General features: G+C 44.4%; 1 protein-coding gene across 4 annotated transcripts in view; it reads right to left on the bottom strand.

Moving 5' to 3' along the window:
- Positions 1-20655, bottom strand: part of nrip1b (nuclear receptor interacting protein 1b) — a 38653-nt gene that overhangs the window by 6808 nt on the left and 11190 nt on the right. The window contains exon 1 of one of the 4 annotated variants that reach the window (XM_086307817.1): positions 11081-11182. The exons of 2 other annotated variants lie outside the window; for them this stretch is intronic. The gene's annotated coding sequence lies outside the window, so the exon portion shown is untranslated. Of the gene's footprint in view, positions 1-3730; positions 11047-11080; positions 11183-20655 lie in introns of those variants that run through there. One more of the 4 variants, XM_086307819.1, reaches the window with a different exon arrangement.

Below are 20655 nucleotides of genomic sequence, written 5' to 3'. Positions count from 1 at the left end.
GACTACATAAAGCATGAGCCACCCACCCGCTCCCCGTGTCACATGCACACTAGTAAGCCTTTAAGCGTTCATGCCTAGACACAGGAACGAATGTGTGCACGGAGGCACATATAGACGCATGTATAATCTTACTGCTGCGTTATCTTTATTAACACCTGGCCAGCTGGGCTTCGCGTTTTTGACCCCGATTCTTTTTCCTTTAATCAGAAGTGCAAAACCAGAAGTAACTTGATTTATGGGAGGAGTGCTTTGAGCTACAAATAATCCATCTATTTACTTCTCCAAATCAGGGTCCCTGCTGTCAGGGGGCAAGAGGCAGGGTACAGACAGGTCTGCCACAGGGCTAGCAGAAAGACAGACAACCATTCACACTCACATTCACACCTAGGGGCAATTTAGAATCACCAGTTGATCTAACCCCACTAACTGCATGTCTTTGGACAGTGGGAGGAAGCCTGAGTACCCGAAGAGAACCTGCGCAAACACGGGGAGAACATGCACAGCTCCACACAGAAAGGCAGGAAACCTTGGAACCGTTTTGCTGGGAGGCAACAGTGCTAACCACCACGCCACAGTGTTACCCAAATAAACTCAAAGGTTCACACACTAAGCACTGTGAACTTGTTTTTTCCTGAAAATTCTCCTTCCTTAGGTATTGTGAGTTTGTGCGACATTTTCTCCCTATAGCACATTTTATAGTTGTACGTCTTTATTAATTTTGTGCATTTAGCCATGGTTTTTTCTTTTAAATCTACTGTAAACTGCTCAGGTTGTGTTTTAGCTGTGGAGCCACGAGTGAAGCAGTTTGCAGCGTCACTTCCCATCATTGCTAACAATTGTTCACTCTTTTCAGTGTGAAAAAAAAATATTTGTAGTGAATTTCAGTATCTTTTACATGCAGAACAAGAGCGGAGAATCATTCTTGTTCTGCAAAGTAATTGTCATTTAATTCCCTTTGATTGTAGCATGTAATGAGTTACATTGCTCATGCATACCTAAAGTAACAGAATTACAGTGCTACACTACTTTTTAACAATTAAACGAATAAAAAAGAGAGACCAAATAAGACATATGAACTATGAGACAACATTTACATTCCGAAAACATTTCCACTTATCCACTTATAAAATTCAGCTTTATAATAGTACGCTCAACTCTTACTATTCTAAATATTCTGCACATTTTGGGAGGTTTACAGTGCACCGCACATAAACAGAGCAGAGCTGCATCAAGGATATAACAGACAAGGTGCACTTAACTGTCGAGCACATCTATATTATTGGGAGGGGTTGCTTAAGGTTCAGGTGCACCTATCACACCACACCACTGTCAGGAGGGCAGAGCCAGTGACACTGGGGTGAACATTGTGCCAGTTGCCATGACACTGTCAGCAGTGCTGCTCTGGGAGACCTCTGCTCTGAACCCTGTCAGCGTGGTTTCCGTGGATACAGGGCACCGCCGACAGTCCTGGCCGCATCCCGTAAAGGTTAATTAATACAGAGTTTCCACCTCGCCTCAGCTGCTGTCCGTGTCCTTTCCCGATGCCGTCCTCACCTTTGGTGTCCGCTGAGCGGACCGACATAGCGGGTCACACGACAGGACAGCAGCCAGTGATTATGACGAAAGGCCATGGCAACCCACCACACAGTCACCGGGCTGAATATTTCACATAGAGGGCAACAGCGAGGGCCAGAAACAACAAGGTGGCAGGCTTCTAATCAGCCTGAAATCCATCCTTGGGGCCAAGGTCCACAGGTTGTCATGACAGTAAGGGCAACAAGGTGGCACTTTTAATGCCACCTTGGAAGTGAGCTGGGATTAGACGCTGGATTTAAGATGATCAGTCTGAGCAGCAGTAGGAAAACAATCAGCTTGGCAATTTAAAAAGACCTTTTCATACCAAAGGTCTAGAATAGGTTGATTAGACTCTTTGTGGTGCACTCCCTCGAAGTGAATAAGTTAACTGAGACTGGCCCATCAGCGTCAGTTACAGTTCAAGGCCATCTTTAAGCTGGTGACCTAAATCTGACAACAACAAAAGCCAACCTGGTCACACTGGGCCATCTGACGTCTGTTGTCATGCTAATCTTAGATGCTCAGGATTAGACTATTTTCCTGCCAGCCTGCTTAGCACAATCATAATAGAACGGCCTGTAAAGACACGTTTGATGGGCACAGTAAACATGTACGCATGTTTACCTTCCACACAGCCTGGCAGCATTACTAATATGCTGGGAGTCAGCCCCACAGTTAGTGAGAGAAAGGGAAACAAAAAAAAGAGCACTGACAGTTTTAACACAGGGAATTCTGTTAATCTCTGCTACTGGCAATGAACCTTTGGAATTACAGTTGACCTTGTCTATGTTTTTGCCCAAAGACACTTCTATACAGAGCAGACAAGGTAGCATGGGGACACACTGACACTGCACTATATCAGTATATATACAAGAGGTCCAAAGCTGCTGCATTCACTGCATCACATAAAGCAAATTACTTGAAACAAAAGCGAGGCCCTTCAGGCTCTCGAGATGCATTTAATGACAGAGCCGGTGTCAAAAAGCCCTGCCACGGCAAGGGCACGGGAAAATGTGTTCTGCTCAGTGGCACAGCTCTGTTAACAAATAAATGACCTTAATATAGGGAAAGCTGTCCTCCATCCTGAGCCCCTAAAGCACACGACCCTCTTCCTCTCCACTTTCACAATGCGTGCATTACTTTTACATGCTCTCCCCTGGTGTATACATTGAAAATGACCTTACACATCTGTTAACATGTCATCTCATTGGTGGTGGCACCCAAAATGCCTGACCTCCACCCCCTCCTCCCACAACACCAATGAGCTGCTGTATGGTTTCTGTGGTGATTATCCATTATCCTTGACAATGTCAGCCAATGACAGAGCAGGCACCGGTCTAAAATGATTTTTACCCCTACAGTCAGCCACGTACATGCGCGGGGGAGGGCAAATGATGGGGATGGGGGTGAGGCTTCATCATCCCTTGGCTGGTTGACTCTTCATCTATTTCTTTCCGTTTCACTCCTCTGGTACTTAAAAGACACTCTGAACAGGAAAGGTCACTGCACTCTCGGTCGCACCACAAGGTCGACTGAACGTGTCGATGCAGATGTCTCGGATTAAGTTTTAAAACGTGAGCTTCGCTCTCCTCCCCTAACCCCCAGATTACACTTCCTCCACCACCGCCACCAGGAACAAACAAACACACTTCTTGGTAATCCAGTGTTTTTCCCCTTTCCCAATCTTTAAAAAAAGCGAGTTTCTAAACGACCTTCATCGTCAGCAATGGTAATCCACTTAAGCCATTTAAAATGTATGAGACCAAACAAAAGAATTAAAACGGGGGTAAGAGCCAAAGGAGCGGCAGTTAAAGTCAAGGTCATCCATGCCGCCAAGGCTTTTCCACTTGATGCAACAGCTGGTGTCCATGCAAAGCTCTGGGCGTTAATAAAAAGTGACAATGCTGCCTGAGCGGTGTGTATTACTAATGTCTGACACCAGCCTGGCAGATGTGTTCTCCCTGCATTAAAGGGGAGTCAAGGTTAAAGGAATTTAAAAGGAGAGGCAATGCCTAAACACTATTATATCATGTAATCTGCAGCCCAGCCCTGCTGCACATACTCAACAGGGTAGCTCACTTACACATGCAGCGTGACCGCTATTTGTAAATTCAATATGGCCTGACATGATTAAATAAGACAAAACATAAGCTACCTGACCAAATGCAGTTGCTCCGAGCCTTCCGCAAGCGAACGAGTCCACGAGAGGAAAGTTGAATTAAAAAGCTCGTGTTCACCTTGAGAAAGGTAAAGAAGAGGATAAACATGCTACTGAACAGCGGGAGAGCCTGAGCAAGAAAATGCTTTTGCAGATAAGTCAATCGGGACAAAATAACACTGAAACGCAATACACAGAAACACGCACGCCCACACAGTGAGAACTAGGGCATACTGACCCACTTCTTAGGATGCATTGACCAAACAAGTCATGCATAGCCCGCACACACCCCCCATGTGAGCGCGCTCAAACCCATGGATGCACCCCGCATAGAGGAAATGCGATACGTGAGTGCAGGAAAGTCAGATTTCTTGACTTAAGCAGCACAGGTTGCCTGCTGGAACATCCTACTCAGAGTGTGCTGGGGACATTTCAGAAAATGGGACCAGAGTGCTAAACTTCTCAGGCTGCATCTGGCCTTGGATGAGGAGAGGGGGCGGAATTTAACTTCATCAGTACAAAGAGTTCTTAGGGTTGAGAGAGAGACAGGATAGAGGAATTCATGCATGCTGATGAGTCATCCAAGCACTTCATAGCCCAGCTGAGCAGCTAGCCAAACTAGCCTGTGTATCCCTGCACTGTATCACAGCATCGGACACTCTTTACCTTACATGCCCAGGCTCGCGTGGATGTGCTTACCAAAGTGTTTGCGTCCATAGTAAATATTTGTGTGCCATTTGGAAGACCCACCCAAGGGCCATTTCCTGAGTGGCTGAGAATTAGCGCATCAATTAAACACACACACACACACATTCCTTGTTAATGAGCCGTGGCTGCCATCAATCTATACCTGATTCGTTTCTATTGGGCTCCGAGGTAATCTTCTGCTTACATCGCCTGTCTGAAATGGCGCTCATTTCCCTCCCGAAACAACACACATTTTCCATTTGTAAACACTGTCGCTGGAAATAGGAACAGCTGATTGCCCAACGGCCAGCTCACCAAAAGGCAGACTAGGCCCTTGAAACAGACTGCAGTCACTTTGCAATTGAGATCAAATGTCCCACTGTCAGACTGCCCTGAAAGCTGGATAAAACCAGCTAAAAAACCTTGGCCTTTAATGGATCATTTCCATAATATCCTTGGCATCATCCCTAAGAAGGCTGGTGCTATGAGTCAGCAAGATGTCTGGTTTTATTGGGTTAAAAAGAGCCCTGCTTCTTTTTTTCTTTTACTGTAAGTGATATAGGATGGTTTGGAGTATTATAGTGTGTGACAGAGGTCTAAGTGACAGAAAAAGAAGAGGACACATCTCTACTATCATTCCGCCTTTCATAATGCTCCCATTGACCTACTTTTTAGTTTTTAAATCATCCTAATGCTTGCTCCGAGTGAAGCCGGAGAATGGTATCGCAGGGCATAATGGCCTGTGAGGGGACATTCCATTAGAATCATCAAAAACACAACTTCTTTTTTTGTTTTTCCTCTAGATCAGCAAGAATGCAGGGCTATTCAAAGTTCCACAATTAGGGTATCTTTTAAATCAATTAGACACATTTAACCCAATAAAGTATAAAACAATTATGTGCAACCTTTTTTCTGAGAAAAACCTCTCAAGCAGCACCAATCCACTTGGCAGGGCAGAGCTGAGCGCAAGACATTTCAATAAGATTAGTCCTACACCTGGCCTTAAAGCCTGACCAGTGCTCACACGGCCAGAGCTGAGGCAACCACAAAAACAGATCCACTCCACGGCACGGACCGCACAGAAGCAAACTGTTTTCGCAAATATAAAAAGTTGCATTCCTGCTGGCCACTAGAGAAAAGTGTAGGCTTCAGACGCTGACAAGGGTTTCATTTTTCACACTCGGAGCAACATCCAACTTTAACATAAACAAATTAACCACGTTTATGTGCAACTTTGTAACGTGATAATCAGTTTGTATATATGTCGTTGTTGCTGAAATTACAAAGGGACAGTAAGGCGTCGAAGACAGTTAATAACTTAAAAGGTTAACTATACTTTAAATATACCAGGCAAGAGCTTTAGATAACACTGATGCAAACAAGCTGCTGTATGCTTGCCATCCTGCAACCTCAAAGGACCTTGTGCCACTGTGCAATCTTTTGTTACACAACCTGGAGAAACCTCATTATAAGCTGCGGACACACAACCTCAGCTATTTAAACTTGTGTTACAGTCCTTGTGTGACTTTCTTTTCAAGCAAAACACAGAGAGAACGGATTTTAACCAATTCCTAAGCCGAGATAACCCCGATCAATTACACTGGAGATTATAAAGGCATACTTGCCAACACTGCCCTATGGGCAAAGGCTGCTGCAGTTTCATTCGGAAATTCTAAAAAGCCGTTTAAAAAAATAATAAAAAAAATCAGGTGTCCTAGATAACGTTAAATGTTCCACTGAGCCTAAATAAAGCACATTTCATACTGAATAATTTATATACTGGTAAAATGTGTTGATATCACCATAATTTGATAGGACATATTTTTTGCTGGAAAAAGAAAACACTGAGCGCTAAATGACACGGTCACTACCTGTTTGTAGGCACAGGCAACAACAGGGCTGAAAGATGATGACAATAACGTAGTGGCGGAGCGCTACTTTGCAGTTGTGAGATGAACTAATATTGAAGAAAAGATGACAAAGATGGTTTGAAAACTAAATATCACAGAGGAGAGGAGTGACTGCTGCAAGCTGACAGCCCATACATGCCCATCTGCTCTGACTTTTAGGACACACATACAGCTTTACAGCTAACACACAAAGAGAATCAGATTGCCTCATTTGAAAGGTTTACATCCCTGAAATAAATAATTTATATAAAATGAGCAAAATATCATTGGGAACTTGTTGCATCTGTTGCATTAACCTCCTAAGACCTGCACTCAGGGGATGCATTTTTAACTTCTCTTTGCTATTTGGGCTGATTGGGACCTGACGAATGTAAAAACAACCAGATTTCTTTTTTTAAACCTCAATTTTGTTTCAGGGGTAAATCAGATCCACATGAGGACATTTGTTTTAAATTTCGATAGAACAGTGGCAGTATAATGTCCTCGTAAGTGGACATCAGGCCCCTGTAGAGAAAAATTAAGTATTTTGGTCTAGACAACCCAAAATGTGATGTCCACATATGTGGATGCCAGGTCCTAGGAGGTTAAAGCTTTTCTTTAAAATGCTTAGACATGAACTCAGCTGGGATATAGAGCAGGGCGATATGACCAAAAATATTTATCACGATACACATTTGAAAATTTGCGATAACGATATAACTGACGATATAATTGACACTAGACAAAATACTTTACAACTCCAAAAAAACATCAATGTATTTTCACTTAAACAAGCAGCTGTTTTTTATGTGCATTAAAGTTATATAAAAATGTAACAGTGCAAATGCAAATTCCTTGCTGACAGTTTAACCAAAGGGCAGACGACATATCCTCAGCATAACCATGTATAATATCCACAAAACTTAAAAAGAGGTTATACACACACAATACGGTAACATTATGTTGAAGCGCAGTACGTATCACTCCGCGAGGCTCCTGCCTACGACAGCCGTAACGCTCCGACAATCCATCAAGCGGTGCGGCTTCGTAGCTTAGCAAAGTCGTACTGAAACATTTGACAGATTTTCGAGCGCCGTGCACATAAAATCGTTTCGAGGTCAGTAAACACGACCAGAGTTCATACATAAGGCACACGGGATTATAAGGGACACTGTTTGCAAGTATGTTTATATTTTCCAAACAACACGGTAATAACGACGGCCCGCTAGCATGCTCTACCAAAAATAGTGCTTTGTTGTGTATCTGACGGACGAAAGCCAAACCAGTTCCACCACTGAAGCTGCAGCATTTTTACAAACCAGTTCTGGTTCATCTGTTTCATTCAACGATCCGCTTTCGCCCTTCTCATTCTGCGTCGCCGCCATGTATGTATGAAAACAAAGGCACTGCGCATGCGCGTTTTATCCATATTCTATCGCCATATTTCATTTTCTTATCGTTGCCCAACATTATACTGGTATTACTGTGAACGGTATGATATGGCCCAGCCCTACTGGGATATTTTTCATATTTAACACACAGCAGGAAAAATGTGTTTGCACTACTGGAGATGAATGGTGTGCAGCACACCTGCGACTCACTCTCACTTTTAAAACCTTTAAACAGGAGACTTAACTATGCACAGTCACTTGAACTTTGTCTGGTTCAAATCAGATAAATGATCAATCCAACTTCATACATGCACCATCAGGTTAACTAAGTGAGAAATTATTTTAAAGATTTTTTTCTTAACTAACAATTTGGAAAGAAATTAGATTTTTTTTATTTGGGTTTTGGGTTGACAGACAAAAAAAGGAGCAAAGGAAATTTCTTATTTTTAACAATCTTTCCCACTTAGCGTTTCATCAATAATGAAAAGGCCCATATGGTTTTACTACAAAATATTATACATATGACAAAAACACATTAGATAAAATGCAGTCTTTTACAGGGATTAAATGTAGCAGCAAGCTAGTGTTAAACTGCAACAAACTGCCTGCTATAAGACCTTTTTCTAGATGTGTGCCAAGATCTTCATGATCTCTGCTGAGCTGTAGATAAATCCATATCCTATAGACACAAGGGCAAAACAAACTTTATTTAGCTTGACCTTCTCCTTATATTTAAGCCTTCCCCTCACCGGTGAGTCTAAGCAGTGGGCTGCACTACTTACTAACTACAGCAGGGTCACTTGAGTGCTAGAATAAAGAAGCAGCGAGGCCCTGCCCGAGCTGCCCTCTGCCTGTCCAGGACTTGTGAGCTGTCCTAGTTAGGAACTAATTTCCAATGTTGGAGTAAAAAATATTTGCCAGACTTATATTTACATAAATATCCCACAATAGAGTTAACAAAAGCCATGTTTATTGACTAGAGTGTTTGGAAAATAAACTATCCATAGTGAAATAACCAACTTTATTAATAGAATTGCCTAAATCAATTAAATTTTATTTATATGGTGCCAATGCACAACAACATGTGCCCCAAAGTGCTTTATATTGTAAGTTAACGACTCTCAGTCACATGACTACCTATGAGCAAGCACCTTGCAACAGCGGGAAGGAAAAACTCCCTTTTAACAGGAAGAAGCTTCAAGCAGAACCAGGCTCAGGGAGGGGCGGGGCCATCTGCCATGAAGCTTGAGGGTAAAGGGAGGGAGACAGAAGAAAAAAAAAACATACTATGGGAGAAAGAACCAGATTTTAATATTTGCTAATGGCTACATACAGTACTGTTGAAAAACTAACAGGGAGTGAAAGGAGATGAGTGAAGATAAAACCCTCAGTGCATCATGGGAAGCCCCCAGCAGCCCAGACCTATTGCAGCATAACTAATGGCCCAGGATCACCCGATCCAGCAGCGACTATAAGCTTCATCAAAAAAAAGTGGAGAGAGCGTCTGTCTCTCAAAACCAAACTCAGACTTCGTTCCACAGTAGAGGTGTCTGAAAGAGTCTGCATCACATTCTACTTTTGAAAATGCTAGAAACCAAAAGTAAGCATGCAATTTGAAAGCAAAGTGCTCTGTTAGGATAATACGGTACTATGAGGTCTGCACGATATGTCAGGGCCCGATTATTCAAGATTTTGTATGCGAGAAGATTTTTGAATTCAATTCTGAATTCAACAGGGAACCAGTGAAATTAAGCTAATAAGGGAGAAATACAGCAATTCTTTGTAGTCCCAGAACTCTCGCTGCAGAATTCAGGTTCAACTGAAGGCTTTTCAGAGCAACCTCATAATAATGAATTAAAATAGAAGTAATAAATGCAACAACAATTTTAGACAGGACATTTCTAATTTTAGCGATATTGCCCAAATGAATGAAGGCAGTGCTTTCCTGCTTTTATACTGGGTCCTCTTAAATACATGCACCAGGTCAATTTGACTTAATCAACTTTTATTGGTCACAGTGATTGGAGAGTTCATGATTTGGGCCCTGCCTATTACACATGGAGAATATAAACATACTTGCAATGCCTGCTCAGTATTGACAGCACAGTGAATGCCACTGACAGGCTGAACAGATTGGTGTCATTGGCTTGGAATTTAAATTTCATAGTGGAATGCGTGCACTGGGCTAAGGGGGGGCAAATTATACATATCTAACACTGAATATCTATATATCCTTTTGCATATCTGCTTTAATTAGACAAACTATTCAGCTTTAATCGGGCCGCCAACACAAATATGTTTCAAAGTTTGGTTTGAAATGCAACTCCAGTTGCATTTCTACAGCTGTGGATCAAGAATATTACAGTTAACCACAACTAGATGTGAAAAGAAACATTTTAGAAATAAAAATGGAAAACTGGACTAAAGGGAGGCAAACTAACTGAAAAGACATTGTGCACTTCAACTATACATTTAAAAAAAAAAAAGAAAAATATACAACAAATCTTGTTCCTTTTAGACGCTGCTGGGTCAAGCCACAAATTTGTACTAAATACTTTTCTCATTTGCAACACACATCATACCAGGAGTGACAGACGCAGAGCTCAGGCTGCTGTTAGAGCACCAGGGGTATATCTGCTGGGGTTTGTGTACAGCCGACCTTTGCTTCGTAGTTACTGACCCCTCGGCTGTTACCGCAGCAACCTATCCCAATGGGCTAGTGATGACCACACACAAATCTGATCTGATCACTTGCAAATAGCAGTCTGCACGATCTGTCTCTACAGATGTGATTGGAGAAACAAATTTGATTTCCCCGCAGCCTGAACAAAGCCTCCAAGCTTTCTTTCTGGTCGTCATTCCTCAAACTGCTGCTGCTTTTCCGTCTAAGCAGAGGTTAATTGCAATTAATTGCCTTCACCTGGCAGCCCAGGTGTAATCAGCGCTCCATTGAGTAGCCAGAATGAAACCCAGCAGGGCTCTAAAGCAGAACCATACCCATCATTAACACTGTGTTGATGGAAATTGTGCAGTAGAAAGAAAAATAATCTCTTTTTTTTGTAATTGCCTTTACTGTAACTAAGAGAAACCTGCTAATTATCAGCCTAAAAGGGCCAAGACCTGCAGGAAACAGGAAACAAGCATGCCCTTCCCTCAGTCAATCACTGACTGTTAAATCAGACCGAGAGACTGGCGAGGCTCGCACCCAACCGCAGCGGGCATATCGCTTCCTGTATTGAATGTGACTGAGAAAAGACGATCCAGTGGTGGTAAAAAGTAAAAAAGAGGGTAGCAAAAAAGCATTTTGCCTAGTGTGGGTTTAACACCGCTATTGTGCCGTGGCTGTGGGGCGAATGCAGACACACATCATGCTCCCGTACCTTGTCATCCTTAGCTGTGGAGGCTGATACAGGTAAAGTGCAGTAATCAATTTGCTCCACTGGCAGGAGTGCTCCTTTAGAATACTAATCAGGTTTCTTCCCTCCCCTCTTCCCTCATTCTAGCCATTCCTCCACTGCTGCCCCCTCTGCCTTTCTCCTTTCTCGTTCACCTTTCTCATGACTTGACACCCCCAACCCCCCTGGTGCCCCAGACCTGACTAAATGCTAAAGGAGGGCGGGCTGTCTTCTGCACAGATAACTGCTGCCACTAATCAAGACTACGTGCACCGGGGCATGGGATTAAAAGAGCTTGCACAGCTTGACTCAGGCACTGAATGGTGCTAGTGCGTGCACGTACACTTGCACAAGATCAAAAATTTAAAGAAAAAAAAAAAGAAGCCAGCAGTGCAGCAGTGTCTTGTCCTAGAAACACACATGCACACAGGAGCCTCAGACGAGCAAACAACAAGGTCAACTTAAAAGCTGATGTTAGGTGAACATTCTCGGGCTATAAAAGAACACACACAAGAAGATTAGATCTAATTTGCTCCGCCAGTCAAAACGGGACTCAGTGGCGAGCCACCCATCTCTATCTCTCAGAACACATGTCACGCAGGGAGCCGCAGTGTTGTGCGCATCTAAAGCGAAAGAGGAACAAACTCGACTGCGAATTGACAGGGCCTTAATTCCAGTTCGTTTTTCATTTGGGGAGATGGCTTACAACAAGAGGGGAGGGGAGGGGTCTCTACACCATATCAAACACATGCTGGAGTTGCCTGGAGGCTGTAACAAAGCATCCTCAGTGTTGTGCTACACACACACACACACACAGAAGTATATTATGTATATATATATATGTAGGTTTGTGGGTGGGTGGGTGTGTGTTTCAGAAAAAGAGGAGACAACGCCACCCTATGCATCAGCAGGGAGATTTCATTATGTACATAACGAGTGCCATTAATCGCTCTTAACAAGAGGACACAACCTCACCTTGGCAGTCTCACACGCACAGCAGGAAGGTGGGGGTGGGGGAGATGAAAATATCTATAGCACGCACCGAAATTAAAATTCACCACACTCAAGGACCCGCCGCCTCCTTTTGACCGACCACATCGCGGCCCGAGGGTGCGTGGAGGCAAGCCAGCAGTCATATAGGAGCTGCTCGCCTGATAGACGCATAAAAACACATAAAAAAAAGAACTTAAAAAGAAGAGAAGAAGTGTTAGGAAAATGTCGCAGTGGCGGTTGCCAGCAGGGGCTCGTGCCCTTGACATACTGACACGGGTGGAGGAGGGAGGGTGTCATGTGACACTCCTGTCATTCACCTGATCTCCCGCCTGCCCTCCTGGCCACCTGGCAAATGCACCCACCCCCGCCCCTTTGTGCCGATATATCACCCACCTTCGTGCGACCTCATCCTCCCTGACCTGGCACGGGTACGCCCCACCCTCCCCCTCCCCCACTACAGCACCCATGCCCATTGCCACCACCTCTGCCTCTCTGCAGTACCCTGTCAGCCCCATCGCCAGCTCTCAGTGCTCCCCCCCTCTTCCCTTCCCTCCCTTCCCCATCACCACCACTACCCCACCCCCGCGGCTGTGCAGCAAGGTCAGGTGGGTCACCGTGTCCTCATCTGTAATCCGCTGCCATTCGTCAGCAGCCCCGGCCCAAGCTGGAGGAGAGAGAGAGAGAGAGAGAGAGAGGAGGCTCTCCGACGAGGGGAGAATGCCCAATTAAGCAGCTGTCACACACACACACACAGCTCAACACAGCAGAGCAGGAGAGAGAGCCCGAGAGGGAGGGAGGGAGGCTGCAGAATCAGCCTACTGTCCACAGACACAGGGGTGTGGTGGGGGAGTGTACATGAATCCTTTCAGCTGTGAGTGTCTGTGTATTGTTTGGGTGTGCATGTGTGTGTGTGTGTGTGTGTGTAGCAGTTGGACGAGGTCAACTTCAGTTTAGACATATCGGACTGCTGTCTGAAGTATATCAGTGGCGATGGGGGGGATGCAGACTTTAGAAGAGATGCTAGAAAATTTTAGGGCAAGTAGTCTTAAAATGACAAAAGTGCTGAAAACGCTCTTGAGTACTGCTTTTATGTGTAACCACAAAATTAATGAGATGATCGGGGAGAAGTGGTTAGATGCTCCTTGGGAAATTAAAAAAAATAACCCCCCAAGAGATAATCATTGCCTAATGGCTGTAAAAAAAAATATATCCAAAGGCCGGTCGACACTAACCCCACAGTGGACTGCAGGTTTGAGCAGGTAGAGTTACACTGAAATTCTTTACAGTCACAGACTAGCAGCAGATATCAAATGGGTGACAAATATCCCATAATTGGATCATTCATCACCAGCAAACGCGTCTGTTTTGAGTAATGGGAAAACTAATCAGCAAAAATGATACAGAGACGACTCCACGCCAGGCAGCAGGAAGATTTATGCCAGAGCGATTCCAGACTCAAGCCTGTACCTATTGATTGTTTAGTCTAAATGCTTTTTCGTTTAATCAAAAGAAAGAGTCAAAATGGTACTATGCCAGCTGGGTGATGAACAGGTGTGATCGAGCCTCGGGTCTAGGGCACAGAGGGATTCTTAGTTGGTGAGAGGAGGCTCTTTCCGTACTTGTGTCTTCCTTAGTAATACCTTAAAATGTCAAAGTTCAGCAGGGTTCAGTAGAGCTTCAAATCCAGCTTTGAGTGGTTAGAAAGGATTGCGTCACAAGTGTGAGGGACACTTATCCAGTAAATCCTGTCTGAGTAGAGAGTACAGGTCACGGGGACTTAAGCTAGATGTCATACAATGCTGTGAAGTATTCCTGATTTCTTATTTTCTTGCATATTTCTCACACTTAAATGAGTCAGATCATCAAGCTAACCTTAATATTAAACAAAGATAAGCCGAGTTGGTAAAAACAGAAAAAAACCAACGACTTTCTAGTTTTTAATTGATACATTTTATTTATTAAGGGAAAAGGCCTATCCAAACTGACTTGAACCAAACTGGGGGATATGGACTTTTTTTTACCAGAGGCCACTTGATTACGATTAGAGTCCATGAGTTATAAGTTCAGCCTGAAGCGCTTCAAACATCAAGGCTAGCATGCTTTAACATTAATAGCCCTACATGGATATCACAGTGCGGGAAAACAGTATTGCTACAACTACAACATCACTGAGTTTTGCATCGTAGTTTCAGAGCTATTCCAACCCTGCTAAGTACAACTGGACACTGTGTAGCTGCGGGAGAAGCTACATTAGCTGCAGACTACTCGTAAATTAGGATTCGGAGTTGTATGTTTTTCATGACTTTTGCTTCTAAATAATCAGAAGCAATTAAGTAACCATTCTAAAGAAGCAAAACAAATCTGCTATGTGGTATTAAAAGTTACTTTCCGCTGCTCCCTTGTGACAAAGGATCTACATGTTTGATGTGAGTTTTACGCTGGATGCCTTTCCCGACGCAACCCCAAAAGATATTTGTGTGACAGAAATAGTTTTACAACGTAACACACACCGACTCCAGATCTCCTTACATTCTGCATTTTGTAATAATGAAAAAGATTTGTTTGCCTGAATCATTCCAAAAACAACACAGTGGTACCAAATGAGACTAAAAAGTCTACTATTAATGTCACTGCAAAATCTCTATGAAGCCCAGCAGACTCACTACAAGTCCTCGTAGGTATACTTTAGTCATTTCTGTCAGGCCGTATCACTGCACAGCTCCACCCATCTCTGTGATTGTTATTATAATGACTCAGTGTTTTGTCGGCCAGTTCTTCCTGCGTTCTTCCAGCACTGAAAGTACCTAAAGTGCTCCCAAAGTCTAAAGATTGTAATCTGTGATGTCATATTGATGCATAGCCTGAAGCAGCTCCATTAGCGGCCCGGGAGACTGACTTTGTGGACTCATACAATGTCTGCCTGTACTTTTACATCTACAAGGAAATTTAGATGATAGTGGGGCTATTAGTTCTGTTCCAGAAAACATAGCCTTATCTCCGTCCAAAAACCATTCTCCATTACATTCACCTTGTACTTCTTTTCCAATAGTTGTATATTGGTGTAAAATGATACATGAGGAGGCGATAGATGGGCTAGCTCAGGAGCAAAATATACTCTCTCGAAGCTAAATTGCATAGAATAATACGCTAAATGGATTCTGTTCATCATGTGAGTCTTTAACGAGCGAAATCCTCCCCACATTTTCCTGTCACTTGGAGGTCAGAGGTCAGCTACGTAATAGGGCCCCAGGACAAATCAGCGTAGCATCATGCCAAAAACAAGGACTTGAACCCAGATCCTCAGGCTTAAGTCAACCACGAGCCTGCCGCCCTAAGTGCAATCCTGAAATGTACAGCTGTGTGCTGTTGTAGGACAAGGCCATATTCTCACGCAGCGTAATTGGCGCCGCAAACTGATACCTGATTGACCAGCGAACACATGATGACAGTGTAAACAAGCAGCACACGAGATGGTGAGCCTGTAGATACTACAATACCCCCCCCACACACACACACACACACTATTAATGACCGAGTTTAATATTGCAAACAGAAACCTAGGATCTGCCCAGGACAGAGCTGTCAGGATAACTGTAACTGTGTCATTTTAAAATCAAAGACTGATATTGTGGCAGTAATGCAGATATGATAATGTAGCTGCTCTTTTTGTATGTTTTTACAGTGAAGATCCCCTCCACCTGCATGTACATGGATTTTGACTTTAATTAACACAGGCAACACAGAACACAGAGTTATAGAGGAATGACAGCATTATTGCTAATTTTCGATATCATGCAATAATATCAAGAGATATTGAGACGATATTGTGCATTTTTCGACTATGGTAATGTGGACGTGAAGCAAAAAACAAACAGATAATAAATAAATGCCATAAGGTAGATTACGTTAAATCACGAGAGGCCCAAAAATGCCACTTCTGATGGTATTTTTTAAGAGCAAATGTTGGCTGGAAGCATCAGTTAGCATGAATTAGCTAAGAACTGTTGCACCACAGTATGTGAAGAAGTCATCTCTAAATTTAATAAAATTTCATATCCAAGTGCATAATGGACACTGGACACGTAGATGATTACATGTCTTCAGCAGACCACTATTTACTGGTAATATTTAAGGAGTAATATAGCTTCCAGGCTCAACTACATTAAACATAAACAAGAGAGAGCTACACTTTTCCTGTATCACGTTATACAGTCACACACACACACACACACACGCTAACAGTTTCATGTCATTTATGTTATGATAACATTCCCATTGAAAGAAGCCGAATCAGCCACCATTAATTTTTCTGACACCTCTGTCTCTGACACCATAGAGCCAAACCGTCACGGCCTGTTGTCACATTTTCCCTTCACCCGACTGCACCTATATTTCAAACTCGTGACACTCAAAACTCCAAACACTGATGCTGAAAGGTGCACTTTAGGAACCTGCCGGATTCTGAAGGATGGCGTCGTTTTTTGACATTAAACTGCTGAGTAATTATTGCAGATGCTTAGCTGCAGCTGGAAAACAGTTTAATACGGAATAAGAGCAACAGTTAAAAGCATGACACTCCTGGATGTGCCACCGCAACTCTACTTCCCATCTGAAACCACCTGCCGGTGCACTGTACTTAGCCCAAACGGCAGCGTGCGCTCTTTGCAGGTTAGATTCACAAATGCTAGGACTACCTTTCAGCTCAAACTCAGAACTGAAGGGCACTTGCCATTGGTTCCCTGTCCCTTTAAATAACTTTGAGACCCCTTTTCTCTTCTCTACCTCCCTCCCCTGAGGTTTATCACAGTGACTCTTCTCTCTTCCATCTTCTCCTCTCTCTCCCCCTCCTCTCTTTCACACACACACACACAAACCCTGCCTGTATGTGTGGCTGGCAACTACAAAGCAGTTAGCCAAGCATCTCTTGGCTCTGTGCAGAGAGAATAAGACACTCTCATTACTGCCCTTAAAAAGCTCTTGCCCTCACAAAATCCACTGTAGACCCAGACACCAGCACAGAAAGTCACAGGAAAGACTGAAAAGAGTTAATAAAGGCTACTTTTTCACCCCTCTTACAACTCAAGTCACATGCGACTGTGTGTGCTTGTCTGTGGAGGATGGTTTTTGCACCCGCCCCCCGCTCCTTCCAGCCCCCTTTCCTGTTCCTCTTTAATGTCACAGGGCTGGCTCATATGACCTTGAGCAGCAGCGTTGGCACGGCAAGAGCGGGAGCTGCCTCGCCTGCGGGCGCCCTTGAACTGGATCTGCAAGACAAAAAAAAAAAAAAAAAAACGGGGGGAGAAAAAAACCCTTCATGCGGCCTGATAGACATCTCATCCCTCCTCCTCCTCCTGCCCCCCAACCCCCTCCCCTGCACCTATCCTCCCCCTTTCTCCTCAGCTCTTTTATTCAATCTACGCCACTCCTTATCTGTTCCCCCTGGTGGGAAGAGATTTATCAGGATGCTGTATCTTTAACCTCTCTATCAGACGGAGATAGAAACAGAATTTCAAAATGTCTGACCGGCCCTGCGCAGATTTATTTTTAAACCTCCTCCTCCTCCTCCATGCACAAGCCCCAGGCCATTTCAGGAAAGGGGTTTGGAGAAGGGTGTGTGTGTGTCTGTGTGGGTGAAGGGTTGCTTTATGGAATACACCTGTGTGATGAGACTGCCATCCACTCCAGAGGTGTTGTTTACGCATATGGAAATCCCAGACCGTTTCCCTCCTGGCTCTGCTCTGAGCCTTTAGCACACACGGTGACCCATAGCTTCAAAACAAATATCCCAGCCTCTGTTTCGGGAACAAGTGCCAGCTTAATGACCAATCAAGGATCTCGGCCTCGAGAAAGGGGGCGGTGAATCAGAACCAGTGTTTTGACAGGTTGATGATGATCTGCTGTGTCCCAGTGAGGACCTCTGATTCTCTAAAGTAAACACCACAGTCCACAGTCCAAAGTCTGACTCTGCGCTGTCCAAATCTTGCTATTGCCCGAGAGCACAAAGGAGATTTATTTATTTTTTTGTAAATCAGCAGTAAACACTGGGACACCCTCCCTGCGACTGACACGCGGGCCACCAAGGTTCAAGTGATCCTATAAATATTTGCATCGCCCCGTTACTGGCAGTATGTTCAATACTGAGCTGGAAATTCATAAAAGGACATTTCTCTTGAATGTAACACTAATACGCTGCAGAACAGTGTGTGCACAGAGGACAGGCCCTCCTTCTAGCCCTCCTACTGGTTCTCTTCATGCCTGACCTTTCAAAACTGTAATATTATCACATGTCATATGCAGGCCTGCTGGAAACCATCTGCTAAAGGCAATGCGGTGGCTCCCTATCACCAAAAAGAAAAAGAAAAAAAGGAAACACCGGCTAGATTGGCCGAGCACTGGTTCCGACTGGTTTACCGCTCAGCGTGTCTCACCTTCACACACACAAACACACACATAGAAAAACAGACAGGGCCACGCACACACGCCCTCAGAGGCTGTCGTTGAGCGACATGAGCCACGAGCGCTCTCCTCGATTACTGTTAGGGGCTTTCGCGCAGAGACACGAAGTTCTGGGGCTAAGAATAACATTAGGCAGGTCTGCTTCCCGGCAGCGGCAGAAAGAGCTCGGGAGCCACAGAGGGGAGCTGCATGTGCGGACTAACACGGAGTCTTTCCTGCTAATCCAATCCCCCGCCATGTTTAGCCCCACCTCGGGATATTATGTTATGTTTGTTAGTGGGACACCTCTGCTAATAAGGCTGTTTTTACAGAGAGCGAAACCAATAAGATTAACATGAGCCAGGACTGATACAGGCAAAGAAAACAGATTTTTTTTCATATCAGGGAGATGGATGTGCTGAAATATTAAAAGGCCCACTATAGATTCCCCCTGCACCCCTCCCTCCCCCCTAACTCCAGAAGAGCCAAAAAAACAGACTCGTTTGTGGAGGCACCACAGTGTCCTGAGAGATTCATTACAGGCAGATTTGTTCCACGTAGTGAAATATGAGTGAGCTCTACTGCCTGAAAATTGCATTGCTCCATAAGCAGGCCCCGACGCCAAAATGAAACCCCGATTTTCAGTCCTAAAGGTCTTAGCTCAGTATGACAACCGCGGCAATTATTTGCGAGGAGGAGATCAAGCCCAGTGTTTATCCCGCTTTGTCTTTCTGAGGCACAGCGGGAAGACACAAAGGCTATGAAATAACAAGCAACGCGTAGGATCGATATCAAAAACACATGGTTACTGCGGCTAGTCCCTTTCTCTGCCACACTGGGTCCTTTTGCCAAGAATCAGCACGAGCAAAATTGATCGAACCCTAATTCAAGCGTCTTAAAAATTAACCTGTAGTTGGGAGAAATTGCAGCCATGGTTTACAACCATGTCAGTCCGGCTGAACAAGCATGTGCGCTGCTCCTCTAAACCACAGTTGAACTTGGTACAGTAAATAACCTGACCCAAATAAAGTCAAGAAAATCCTGGAGAAGGCAGGCTATATTTAGCAAACAGCAGCCCGTATGTCAGAGAAACAGAACCAGAAAAGAGCCTTTGCTTAAAAGCATGTGTGGCTCAGGCTTTGAGCCTGACAGGTCTGACTGCAGAAATCAAACGCTATTACTGGAGACTGAGAGGGGAAGAGAGGAACTTATAGGAGGTGGCAGTACTTTAGAGACTCGTGCACTACTGTAAGACTTATACTATATGCGCGAGTGCGTGTGTGTGCTTTTTGAAGTGTGGGTCTGGGGAGTGAGGAGAGACCTCAGCGCTCAGCTTGGGGCGTATAATCTATGGTTCATTTGCAGCTTTTCTCCCCGGTATGACAAGCCGTTTACAAGACATAGCCTCTGCTGCTGACCCAGTTCTGAGTGGCTGCGTCTCGCGACAAGGCCCTGCCTCCCCATCAGGCCCTGCTCCTCGTCTAACTGACGATAACACCACCACCCTCTGCCTTCGTGAACTGTGGGAAAAAAAAATAGGTCGCCCTGACCCACTTTTCTTCTTTCTTTTTTTCTTCTCCTTTCTCTCCCCTCCCCTAACGTCGTGCGAGGAGTTCTGCAGAGCATGATTGAGGGAGACAGTGAAAGGGTGAGGGCGAGAGATAGAGAGAGAGAGAGGGAAACAAAGGAATAAAAGAAGTTAAAAAGACAGGCTCAGACTTCTCTCTGATCTTTCCCCACATTCTGGCGGCCTTTGGATTACAGCCGACCCTTATCAGCTGGCCTGCTGCATGTTTGGCAAAAAACCCTCCCACGCCTTGAAACAACAACTGCTCCTGAGGTTAAATACATCTACAGGCCTCTACCATTCCCCCTTCCCACTTCTACCTCTCCTCTTCCAGGTGGCCATTATCTCCCCTCTTACTCAGAATACTAAATAGGAACCCTTTGCCTTATTTAAACGCAGACGCACACGAGCTACTTTGCAGTCATTTGACACCCATGAAAGGATGACCTGTCATACAGCCTAAAAAAATTTTTTCCCGGAGTGGTGGGTGGCTTTACTAGAAGGCTAGCTGAAGCCAGGAGCTGCCTTAATGCCTGGTAGCATGACACTAGTGCTCTCTGAATGT

The sequence above is a fragment of the Aulonocara sp. 'chitande type north' Nkhata Bay genome, linkage group LG10, assembly GCF_057382095.1.
Source record: "Aulonocara sp. 'chitande type north' Nkhata Bay isolate Kocher_YH1m ecotype deep benthic linkage group LG10, A_spYH_male_GT1.1, whole genome shotgun sequence".
NCBI lineage: Eukaryota > Metazoa > Chordata > Actinopteri > Cichliformes > Cichlidae > Aulonocara > Aulonocara sp. 'chitande type north' Nkhata Bay.
Note: the sequence above shows the minus strand (reverse complement) of the source record. Positions and strands in the feature narration are given on the sequence as shown.